The sequence below is a fragment of the Protopterus annectens genome, chromosome 3.part1, assembly GCF_019279795.1.
Source record: "Protopterus annectens isolate FY-2018-M chromosome 3.part1, PAN1.0, whole genome shotgun sequence".
Classification (NCBI taxonomy): Eukaryota; Metazoa; Chordata; order Ceratodontiformes; family Protopteridae; genus Protopterus; species Protopterus annectens.
Window position 1 is genome coordinate 900,835,127 of NC_056732.1, and position 13,192 is coordinate 900,848,318.

Sequence of the window (13,192 nt, forward strand, 5' to 3'; positions counted from 1 at the left end):
AACAGCTCTATAAGTAAAAGTGTATTTCATTTATAAACCCAATATGTGCAACTAAAAATTATCTCCTCAGCTGAAGAAGCTTGCCTGAATGTAAATGTTTCACTGTTTATGTAGTAACTATTCATCTGACGTTAGATGATGTTTATAAGCTGTATACAAGTGTATTAGCCAAAATTGTCTATTAACTACTTCTCTATGTAGAGCTTTTCTCCCGAGGCCTTCACTAGAACAGGATTTTAATGGCCTGTCAGATATCTTGGTAATCAAATGCAAAAAATAAATAAGAAAGTAAACAAACTCAAGTACAAAGCCCTTCTGTGCAAAAATTTGCACTTTTACTGCGTACCATCAGAATGAAATCACTTGAAACTGCTTTAGTGATCACAACCAGTTAAATCACTTAGAATAATATATTACTTCTTGGGGCACATTAAAAAACATTTTTAGGGTGAAAAGCCTCCCCACACTCCCCATATGAGCACCAATCCCCCATCTTGACCTTAAACTTATATATACCAATCACATAGCTGCATAATGCTGAGGGAAGAAAAATGGCTTTAAACAGTGCACGATAGTCTTATGAAAACACTGTTTTTATGTTAATGCAAGCAAGTAAGCATTTTCCAGTGCTTTTCTAGGCAAGGAAAGAGAGGGCAACCACAGTTTGCTTATGTTACTTTTTATAACTGTATCCCATACCACTTTAAGGTGAAAATTGTGAAATGGTAGTAATAATATAGTATATATTATAGATAAGATGAATTTTACATTCTTCTATTATGTTTTCTTCTTATATTATTTTTTTAATCTATGAATGATATTGTATTACTATTTCAGTACACAACAGATCTTGTTTGTTTGTTCAACTGCTCTTTTAGCACAGGTCATGACTGAAAAAGGGTAATAGATGGGCCTACCTACCCATTCAACAAACACTAATAAGTAAATAAATAAGCAAACAAATAAATAAATAAAAATTGCTTTGCACGCCTTTCTCTAAGATAAAGATTTTTGTTTTATTCTGGAAACATTGTTGTACTGAATTAAAGTTTAATGTCTGTGTAGAGTCAGGACAACTTGCTGGCACTTCATGGTCAGGCACAGTAAGCCCACAAGGGATAGTTTGTGCTTGCATTTAACATTTCATGTAATGTACTGCAAACTTTAAGCATTTTTTTGTTAACATCAAAGAAGTAAAAAAAGTGTAACCACTAATCTGCCTATAGAATGGACTGTATAGTTCAACCAGGTGCTGTAAAGATGGATGATAAATTTGGTCAAAATCAATTCACAGATCAACTCAGTGCATATTTATAACTACCTCTGAGCATGTGCAATCTCAGTGGATATCTTACTAAGTAATGAGATTCAAGGAAGCGGGCGGCCATGGTGGTGCAGCGGTTAGCATTGTCGCCTCACAGCAAGAGGTTCCCTGGTTCGAATCTTAGCTGGGGTGCCTTCTGTGTGGAGTCTGCATGTCCTCCCTGTGGTCGTGTGGGTTTCCTCCATGTGCTCTGGTTTCCTCCCACATCCCAAAGACATGCTGTAGGTGGATTGGACACTCTAAATTGGCCCTAGGTGTGAGTACATGTGTGTGTGTGTGTGTCTTCTGTGGGAGGTTGGGCGCCAGGCTGACAACTCATCACTGTAAAACTCCACTGCCAATAATGAGTGGACAGGTGATCCGCTGTGGCGACCCCTAACCAGGAAAAGCCAGAAGAAGAATGAGATCCTAGGAAGCAAATCTGCATGGTGGTATGGGGGGCTTTCTTCCATTTCAGACAGAGTAGGTAAGCATTGGTTCAATTAAAGTCTTCTCATGGAAATGAGCCATCAGTCAGTTAGAGCTCAACAGCCCATACCATAACTAAAGGCAAGGCTGGTGATACCCTTTTTACCATCTATATTTACATGATTTGCTACATGCAGGTGATTTTAATCACATTTAAAACATATTAACTATATCTGTAAGTATCTATCTTATCTATAGGGCTATGTAATTGATCGACAGGCCCAAATGTTGATGTTACAAATGTTGAACACTAAACATTAACACAGACATCAGCATGTTAGTACTCATGCACTGAACACTGACCTTGGCACATCCAAAAGTAAAATAAAAGAAAACAATAAAAAAAATGTTCAGGGGGCAAGCAACCCTGAACCTCCACACCCTCTGCTATTTATAAATACTAACAGTGAGATCACACAATATGGGGCAAAAGTCATATTCTCCAACCCCAAAAATTATACAGTCTTGTATACCTGTCAACCATCTGCTTAGTCAACTGAACAGATGTCAACCAAAACTTGATTTTCTTGTTCATATGTTCATAGGAGATTATTTAGTTAACAGCTTAAGAGCTCTCACAAGCCTAGCCTGCGTAACCCAATTTTACCTCATATGTGGCCCCTAAGGGCAAGAAGATAGCATAGGTTTGTGTGCATGCCTTGAGTATTTTACAAATTGCCCCTGTCCATAAGGGACATAGGTGCTACCCCAGGTGTGAATTTATGACTCCGTATCCACTGATCCAAACTGTGTTTGAAGAGGGCCAGGGAAGGACTCTACTTAATGTGAGTAGGAAGCCTGTTCCAGAGAAGGGGCCATCTCTGAGACATATATCTGTCTTTCTAACATGTGTTTTGGAGGTGCTGACTAAGTTTAGATCCCTATATCAGGTAATCTTTGTACTGTTGGACTTGCAGATGTGTAGCATCTCCATCAGTGCTGGATTTGTGAGTGCCTTGTAGGTCAGGCATGGGTCACCAGTTAATAGTCTGTAGGAGACAGAGTAAAGTGATAGGACTGTTAATCTATTCACATAGGACATATTATTAAAACCTTTATGTTTTTCTTTGTGAGGAACGTCTAGGGCTGCTCCAGCTGCTGCAAGTGACTAGTCAAGTGCATACTAAATGGCACATTGTACTCAATTATTGGTCTAATGATGGCTGAATACAGTGGGATTATAACTTCTTTGGATCTGGATTCCATACTTTACTTATAAGCTGTGCCACACAGAATGACTTCTTCTCCACTGTGGACATGTGGCAGTCAAAGTTCAGGCTACTATCTATCTGTGTACCTAGATCTGTCACCTCTGAGTCTACTGAGTATGTGATTGATGTTGTAATTTGCGTGGGGTCTTTTGCTTCCTAAAGTGTATGATAACCTTTTTTTGCATTAAGTTTCAGGCGTGGCTTCAATCATTTGTCTGATTGCCCCAGCTTGCACTCATCAGCAAACTTTGTCATCCAGAGGCCTTCCACATTAGTCTTGACTTTGAAGAAGTATACTCCAAACAGGAGTGGTCCCAGCATTGAGCCCTGTGGCACACCACTAGTAACTGGCCTCTTGCTGGATCTGGATTCACCTACTTTAACAACATGCATCCTGTCCATGAGACAGTTGGTTATCCATCTGGTAACCTAGAGGATTTATGCCAAGTTTTGTCAGTTTAATTATAATGCCTGAGTATGGGATTGTGTCAAATATGTTGGACAGGTCAAGGTAGGTGGTATGCACTGTTTTACTGTCAGCCATGGTCCTAATGACTTTCACAAAAAAGTCCACCAGATTTAGTAGTCATGACCTGCCCTTAACAAATCCAAATTAGGTAGTGTCCAATGTTTGGAGGTTGTCTATGTCATTATTTATCAGGTCCATGATTATTCTTTCCATGGTCTTACATATAAGACTAGTCAAACTTACGGGTCTGTAATTAATTACCTGGCTCAGTTGATGGTCCCCCTTAATGCAGAGGGTTGCCTGTTGCTGTCCTCCACACTATCGGAACAAAGTCAGTCCTAAACTGTGGTTAAATAGAGATCCCAATGGGGCTGGTAGGTCCTGATTCAAGCTGTTTAAGAAGCAACCTAATAAATCATAGGGTCCCATTGAATCCATGTTTTTAGCTTTACAGAGAGCAGTGGTAACCTGTTCTTTAGTGATATTGGGTGGGGGAGTGGCGGAGGGTATTTCTTTGGGAGAACTGGGGGTGAAGAGGAGGTGAAATTTGAGCAAAATTTATCAGCTAGCAGATTTGCTATATCTACTGGTTGAGTACAAGTGATGCCGCCCACAACTAATCCTGCACATTGTTGGGTGTTGCCCTTAAGATTTTGGACATAGCTGAAAAATGCCTTATGGTTATCCTTAGCTTTGGAGACTATTTTTGCCTCAGAGCCTGCTTTCAGAGTCTTGTCTAGTTCCTTGATATGTTTGTTTAGACTAATGAGGGACTGTGTGTTTTGTCGTGCACATTCCCGCTAACTTCTGAACAGGATTTTCTTTCTTTCATTGTACAATCTATTAACACCAGGGGTCCATCAGGATGGCTTGTTTTTGTGGTTTGACCAGGGATTATTTCAGTCTGGTACTGACATTTTTATACAGTTGTTTATATGGTTGTACAGGGCTTTTGTGTATGCATCTGCAAAGGCTTCGGTGTTTTCTGAGTTTGGGGGAATTTAGAAACTAGATATGCCATCACTTAATAGGAGGTAGTTCTTAGAGTTTTTGGAGTTAGGTGGAGGGTCTAGTTTTACCTTTGTTTCAAGGAAGACTACTTTGTGATCTGATCTTACCATGGAAGACATCACACTTGCAGGGGATGGAGGGTGCTGCACTCACCCATATTTGTGAGTACCAGATCTAGGATATTTGTACTTCTAGTAGGGCTGCAGCAGGAGAAGCCTTAGGTCAACTGGTGCCCTAGGCAGGGCTCCATGGCAGCCCCCCACCACACCACCCGGTGCCCCCATCCTGGTCTACCTACACCAAATAAATACTGGAAAAGCGCCCCTGTTAGAGCAGCACCCTAGGTGATCACCTAGTTGGTCTATGCCTAAGGCCGGCTATGGGCTGCAGACTAGCATGCTCCAAAGTCTAGAAATCTTTGGGCCTACAAGTTTGTGGCCAAGTATGCCTCCCAGTTAATGGGGGTAGTTAAAATTACCCATGAGAATAGTACTGGGGTGGATGATGAGTGATTCTAGTAACTTCAGGTATTATGTATGGGTTTCTTTGTTCACACTGGGGAACTTGTATCTAGCAAGACTAGGGTACTGGAGTTTCCCACGGTTAGTTGGACATGTCTGACCAGCCTTGATGTGTGCTTATTCTTTATGTATATAGATACACCTCCACCTTTTGCACTTTCATGTTTAGTGGAAGGTTGGAACTTCTGAAAGGTATTATAACCATGCACAGATGGAGTGCTTTTCATGGCCTTGAAAAATGTTTCAGTAACTACACCAACTTCAGCATTCTCAAGGGTAATGAGTGCTTCTAGGGAGTGCAGCTTCTTGTTGAGACTCCTAACATTGAACAGTAACCCCTTTACCTTGTCCTGAGTAGCTTTGGCTATATTGGAAAATGTGTCTGTTTGGTAATGCCTACAAAAGGTATTATAGAGGTGGATAATGTTTTGGCCAATATCCAAAAGCCTAGAGGTGACAGGTGAAGACCATTCCTGACAAAGCAGCGTGGCCTGTCAACCATGTCCTCCTATGCTGACAAGTATTGGACCCCTTTAGAATGATGCCAGTAACTAAGACAATTGCAAAAGTCAAACATTTTCTGCTGGTATTGTGGAATCATCCTTGGAGATGGTAGAATGCTGCTCAATGCTTGATTCATACCTGCCTGGGACACATATTCTGAGAGTTTAGTCATGTCTCTCTTCATATAGTCCAAGGAGGTACATCTCAGGTCATTCACACCCACAGACTATAGCAGAGTCCTAGGATCATAGGAGGTTACTAGGCTAGCACCCAAGGGGCCTTGCAAGCCTATCCAAGAGGGATGCAGGTGGAACCCCCAGGGTGAATTTCCAGTTACTCATCCATTCATCCAAATTACATTTAAGTAGAGCCAACAACAGGCTTTGTTTTACATGAATAGGTAGCTTGTTCCAAAGGTGGGGCAACCTGTGTGAGACAAATATGTCTCTCTAGCAAATTCTGTTTATGTCACATAGCAGGTTTAGGTCCTCTAAGCTAGTGATCTGTGTACCATTTGACTTGCAAATATGCAGCATTTCCATTAAAGCTGGGTCAGACATTGCTCTATATGCAAAGCAAAGGTTGCCTCTGAGCAGTCTGTATGACACAGAGTAAAGTGGCAATGATTTCAGTCTGTCTATATAATACAGGTCTTGAAGATGCTGAATTTTCTTTGTAAGGAACCTTTGTGGTCTCTCCAATTGCTACAGGGTTTTGGAAAGGAGTCATACTGGTACTTGGGGTAAGCGACCTGAATGTTTGTGTGGTCTGGTTGATCCTGAACCCTGACAGGCAATTAACTGTAACCTTTTCCTTATCCAGCCTGGTAAGAGGTACATCAGTGTGTCTCAAAATGGAGTCTCCTATGACCAAATTATTAGGTTGTGGGGTGTTTCTCCTTATAGGCTTGGTAGTTGATACACAGTGAGATATAGCTTTATGTGTTGTGATAGGAATTGTCTTGTTTGTCTGCATGCAGAGTTTCCAAGGAGTGCACCTGAAAGGCCTTTGTGGTTTGAGTACATTAAATGTGAGCACCTCCACATATGTGGGCCTATGTGTCTGGTCCTTTGTGGGTGTGGTGATTGGTGTGTGTGTCGCAGACAACATGTTTGTTGCTTTTTGTGTTTTCATGTGAGAGTCCGGCATCCAGTGTCAATGTGTAACTACATCTATCACACACTATGCCTGTCCAAGAATTAAGTGGATGTCAGTGTGTATAAGGCAATTGCTTTATTTCCCCAGGATGCCCATGTCCACCAAGCTAGATGCAGAGATAGCAGGAAAGTGCCTATCCATGGTTGCAGGTCCTAGTGAGTACTTTGCAAGGGATAGGAGTAGAGGGTATTTGTAACCAGAGGAGGGATGGGTACTTACTTTGGTGTAATCTACAGCCTCATCTGTAACATAAATAAGACATGCTGGAGAGAGATGCGTGTGTCTCAGAGGCTACCTCTTCTCTAGAGCAGGTTTCACATTCAAATGAAGCTAACCTATCAAGAGACTCTGCTCAGTGCTCAAACGAGAAGCTGTTTGAGCCACAATAGTCCTGGGTGCTGTAATAATGTAATGCAGACCTAAACAGTCCTGACTAAATGTAATTATGCTGCTCACCATGTAAACTAGCTGCCTGTGAGTTGTGTATGAGGAATGAGGTAAAGTTCCAAGGTAGTTTTTATAGGGATATTTCAACTTATAGTGATTGTTTACATACAAGGCACCACTAACCACTGCTGGGTGAAGAGCAGCTTCACACAAATGTGAGGCTTATAGATGAACAGAAAAAACAAGTTTTAAACTAACTATGCCCTAATGTCAATCCAATGAGCAAATAATGAGCTTTCTACCAGAAATTCCTACCTCATATTGGTGAAGTCAGCCCTCTCCTACCACAAGAATGCAGACTTTGACTTTCTTAATGTAAAATGACTGGAATGGAACCCAAGTGTTAAAGAACCATAAACAGATGACTGATATTAGCTAGAAATCACTGGACACAATGTATTTAAATGCAAACCTTACTGCACTTAACAAATACAACTTCTAAACTTTAAAGAAGAGCAGAAGACAACAAATTGCACAGACATCTTCTACAGTATAATGAAAACAATTAAATGAAGTGCAAAATGATACTTAATTTCCTTTGTCTTGCCAAGGATGGCTTCAGAAGTTGCAAAGTCTCTCAGGTTCCATGGTGTCATTGCCAAATGATGAGAAGCTTTGGATAAATTACTTTGTTTAGTTTAGCAGAAGTGTTCCCACCACAACCAGTCAAGCCTTAAAGGAGTACCGCACCCACAGACTCAAAAAACATGTTTAAAACATCATGGCATGATGTTTCCTACACGTTAACAGCACTATGGGTTTATTTACAGGATTTTAAATATTTTTATATGTAATTCCAGACTCTGACCACCTGAAGGCTGGTATATTGATGTGGTTTGGATAAATTAGGTTGTCATCCAGTATCCCAGAAATCATTGTTTGGCTCAAAAATGTTACATCATGCAGGCCTCCGTTTGCCTAAAGTTCCTGTCATTTCATAGATGTTGCATAAGTACTGAGTAAAATAGAACAGTGTAAGTAACATTCCCTGCTGCTGGATGACTACTTAAAACAGAAACAGTGCAAATGTCACAGAACACACTGAAAGTGCTGTTTACTGCTACCATTTTTTCTAATTTAGTTTAAATGGCACTAATTTGTGAGACAATGAATTCCAGTCCATTTACTTCCTCCCCATAACACTTAGCTTCCCTAGCTGTCAAAGTCCTGAGGGTAATTTGACCTGGTAATTCCATTGATTGGCAGATCTCAGCAGGGTGCTTGACTCATGTAATTTAATCTTTGCTCTAGCATTTCCTTTGTTAGAGAGGACATTTTTGCTGCACTATAGCCATGGCCTTACTTGACTGCAATCACATCCAGTAAGGTCTTGCACCAAGGATCTAAAGAATAAAACATTTATACTATTGACCAGTTTAGATCTTTATTAATTTAAGTGTTAAGGTATCACTTCATGCTTCCACCTTGTTAAAAATTGAGATTTATATGTGCAAAGTGTGTTGGTATGCAGTGTTTGCCTTCATATGTTTTTACTCCACTGGTTGGTTTGCAAAAAAAACCTTTTGCAGTATCCCTGGATTTGTCTTTGTACATACAAACCACATTGCTATATTTTCCCCTTCCTTTTTCTTGTGTCCAGAAGTCACTTATAACAAAGTAAATTTTTTATTGATTTTTTTTTTTTAAATAAAGGACATCAAGGTTAACTTACCTTGAATCAGATAATGGATGCCACTGCAAAGAATCACTGTTGAAATATTTGTGCATGGACAAAATTAGTGAATCTATTTGCAAGCCTCCAGTTCAATTGGTGCTATGGCTTTAATATACTGGTGTGTTTGCTCATGCCTTCCAAATATCTCCACCATTACATACCACTTTTGCAGTGTAGTAACCACCCGACATGCCCATACACCTTTAACCATCAATATGCAGCTACTCCTGTTTATGTGAGTATGTGAATTCATTTTCAGACTTAAGGTGTGGAAGCTGCACTGAATAATTCTAGGTGCTTGTTCAGGTTTCACATGGTGCTTGCTTAGAGCTACTCTCATGTTAAGCCACTATGAATATGTTGCACTGCCACCTCTGATACCAGGGTAATTTTTTAATCTTTCTATTCCCGCACTGCACACTAGCAGTATCTGGTGCAAATACAACAGAGAAGTATTCAAGCGATACACCACCTAAGCATAATTTGCCGTGCAGAATGTACAAGTATGCATACCAAATTTCTGTGTTTCCAAACATCGGTGTTACTACACTACTACTTAATAAAATGAACAACACTCAGGCTGGGGGAAGGACAAGGGAGCCATGACATCACAGAATGGGTGGGTCTTATTATTTTAGTTAAAATCAGATGACTGCTGTGGTGATGTCACTTTGGGGGCGGGAACTGATTTAAAAAAAAAAAAGTCCCTGCACTGCCTGACCTCGATGATGTCAGTAATTGGGCGACTCCAGCAAACTTTATTCAAACGTGAGAGAATCATTTTGTAAGTGAAACCATCACAGTATGAGAAGGTAGGCTTCTGTTACAGAGGTAAGGGGAATTATAACAATTGTAAATGCTTTATTGTTGTTGCTTTACAGAGGACAATGTAAATAGGGAGGAAAAGGGCCATGAAGTTGAGGAATACATTAGAGAAACCAAACAATTCCAGGGACAGTGATAGATAGCTTCAAGGAGCCAACAGTAATCCAGTCAGTAAATAGATCAGTACAATACAGCTCAAACTAGGCCCCTAATTATTAAAGTAGTTTCCCTCTCACTGAAACTATTCCTGACCCAGAGGCCTGTTAGATACTTTTAACAAGGTAGATTAAAGAAACAAAATATTTACTTACAAAAAAATCAAATAATTTACTTACGACAAGCCAGAAGTTGTATACTTACTTATTTTTCATTTGTTAACCAGGTAGGAAGACTATTCCAAAGACCGTTTTCAGCAATGACCCTTGCAGAATAGCAAGACAATATAGGTTCATAGGTTCATAGGTGTGTACTAGGCTAATGACTCTGGTGCCTTTACAAGCCTAGACCAAAGACGTCCCCTGGCATCATGCTGTCCGACATTAGTTCCCAGTGCCTCTATCACATAGAGTCACTGGAGTGATCCCCAGGGTGAACTTTATATTTCCCATCCACTCATCAAGATTTCTGTTGAAGAGAGCCAGTGAGGTGCTCTGCTTGACATGTATGGGAAGTCTTTTCCAGAGCATGGGCAGTCTCTATGTTATGAACCTGTACCTCCAGCATGTTCTGTTGATTGTGGTAATGAGGTTGAGGTCTCTGGAGCATGTGGTGTGAAGGGATTGGTATTTCTTTAGATGTATCATTTCTAACAGAGCTGGGTCAGACATGGCTTTCTAAGTCAAGCAGAGACTGCCTCTTAGTAGAAGATAAGAGAGAGAGAATAGCTTGAGTTCTTTGAGTCTGTCCATGTAGGACATGTGCTTAAGGCTTAGGATCCTCTTTGTGAGGTACTTTTGTGGCCTCTCCAGCTGTTGCACGTATCTAGTGAGGTGCATGCCAAATAGGGCATTATACTCGATGATTGATCTAATAAGGGAAGAGTAGAGAGAGATGATGACCTCTTTCTTCCTGGATGCAAAACCCCTGGTAATGAGATGAGCCACATAGAAGGACTTTCTGACCACAGTGGCAATGTGGTTTTTGAAGGAGAGGTTGCTGTCAACCTCTGTCCCCAGATCTTTTATAACACCATCAGTATTCAGTGGGTTCCCATCGATGTGGTAATTAGTGGGAACTGAGTTTTTCCCAAAGGGGATGATGACTCATTTTTTGGCATTAAGCTTAAGGTCATGGTTTCGACTCCATTCATTGGTCTCAGTGAGGCTTTCTGTAGGATGTGTGCATCACTTAGGGAGTTAATAATGGTTCCCAGCTTGCAGTCGTCTGCTTACTTGGCCAGCCAGAGTCCCTCTATCTTGGCCTGGACTTCTGAGAAGTAGATGCCAAACAGGAGAGGACCCAGGACCAATCCCTTTAGGACTCCACTCATGACTGGTCAGCAGTCTGACTTGGAATCTGCTACTTTCAGCATGTGGGTTCTATCTGTGAGCCAATTTGCAACCCACCTAGTGATATAGGGGTTGATGTCAAGTTTGGTGAGTTTATCAATAATTTCTGAGTGAGGAATTGTATCAAGGCCTTGGCTAGATTGAGGTAGGCTGTATGAACTGCCTTACCCTCATCTACAGCTCTGGTGACTGACTCAAAGAAGTGAACCAGGTTGAGCAGGCATGATTTGCCTTTCACAAAACCAAATTGCATGGGATCTAGAGTTTGGAGATTACCGATATCCTTGTTAATTAGGTCCAGGATTATGCGCTCCATAGCCTTACATATCACACTTATCAGGCTAATGGGGCAATAATTCCCAGGATCTATAGTCACTCCCCCTTTATGGAGAGGGATGACTGTAGCAGTGCACCATTCAGTAGGGACAAAGCCTGAGATGTGGCTGTGAGTGAACAGGGCACACAGATGTGATGCCAGTTCACTCTGTAGTTCATGTGGAACACAGCCAGGGATATTGTTGGGTCCCATGGAAGCTGCATTCTTGGCCTTGGAGAATGCAGCTTTAACCGGTGCTGCAGTAATGCTGGCTACCTGGCATTTTTCCGGTATTGTGATTGGTCCTTTAGGGGGAGAGAAGGGTAAAGTGGGCACTGAATCTGTCAGCCAGTATGTTGGCAATATCTGTTGGCTCAGTATAGCAGGTACCATTGTGCAGTAACTCAGAGCAAACCTGGGTATTGCCATGGAGATTCTTGATATAACTATAGAAGGGTTTGTAGTTGTTTTTAGTGTCTGCGGCAATTCTGCCTTCATAGCTGGCTTTAGAGGTTTTGAGGAGGGATCTCAACATTTTTTTAGGCTAATAAGGGAGTTTTTCCAGTTTTGGGACTTCATATTTTTCTGCAACAGTTACTTCCTTCTGTTGTAGAGTTTATTAATAGCAGGGGACCACCAGATTGGCTTGTTTATTTTGGAGGAGAGCATCCTGGTTCTGTTGGGTATGGCTAGTTCCATGCACTTATGTACGTGTTTGTACATTCTGATTCAGCAGTCATGCATCCATTTTCCATTGACATGGGTGCTGTGAAGTTAGCTACCTCTGTTTTAGGAGCCCAAAGACAGCTTTGGAGAAGTTTTTCATGGTAGTTACCTTTGCAGGGGGTGTGGGTGTGATCTGGATTTCCATGGTGATTAGTTTGTGGTCGGATTTAACCAGGGAGGAATTAACTATTGGTGTAGAACAATATTTGCCCATGTTAGTAATAACCAGGTCAAGGATGTTGCTTCCTCTAGTGGAGGTAAGAATGAGCTGGTCCAGGTTATTGGAATTGATGAATTCCAGGAAGCATTGGTCCAGTGCATTGGTGCATGAGTAGTTTTCCCATTTGATGGAGGAGTAGTTGAAGTCACCTAGTATGAGAGTGTTGAGTTGGATCCTAATAGTTTCCAGGGTGCTTAGGAACATGGACTGAGAGTCTTGGGACATGGTTGGGGAGTTATACCAGGCTACGACCTGAATCACCGTCTTATCCAGTGTTAGTTGTAACCAAAGTATTTCAGATGCATTATGCAGGGCTACTAGTCTGGAGGTGTGCATGTCCTTTATGAATATGGAGACACCACCACCTTTGGACCTTCGGTCCATGCTCTGGGGCTGAAAGGTGTGAAATGAGTTATAGCTTGGTAGCACAGGGGTACTTTCTGCCACTTTAAATCAGGTCTCTGTTACAGCACAAATGTTGCTGTTCTCCATTTTGACGAATGATTCGAGCAAGTGCATCTTGAAATTTAGAGTTCTAGCATTGAGCAGCATGACCCTCAGATTGCATTTATTTATAGCTGTTACAGTGGATATTTGGTCTTTGGAATACTGCTAAAAAAGGCAGTATAGGGATGGCAAGAGCCTTAGCCAGTATCCAACAACCCAGAAATTATAGATGCAGGACAAACAGGATTTTCACAGTGAAATGATCGAAGGAAGGACACTGAGGAAACCCGGAGCTATAATATATAACATTAAGTATCCTGTTTTTTGTTTATTTTGTTCTTTATTTCTTTGTTATTTATAGC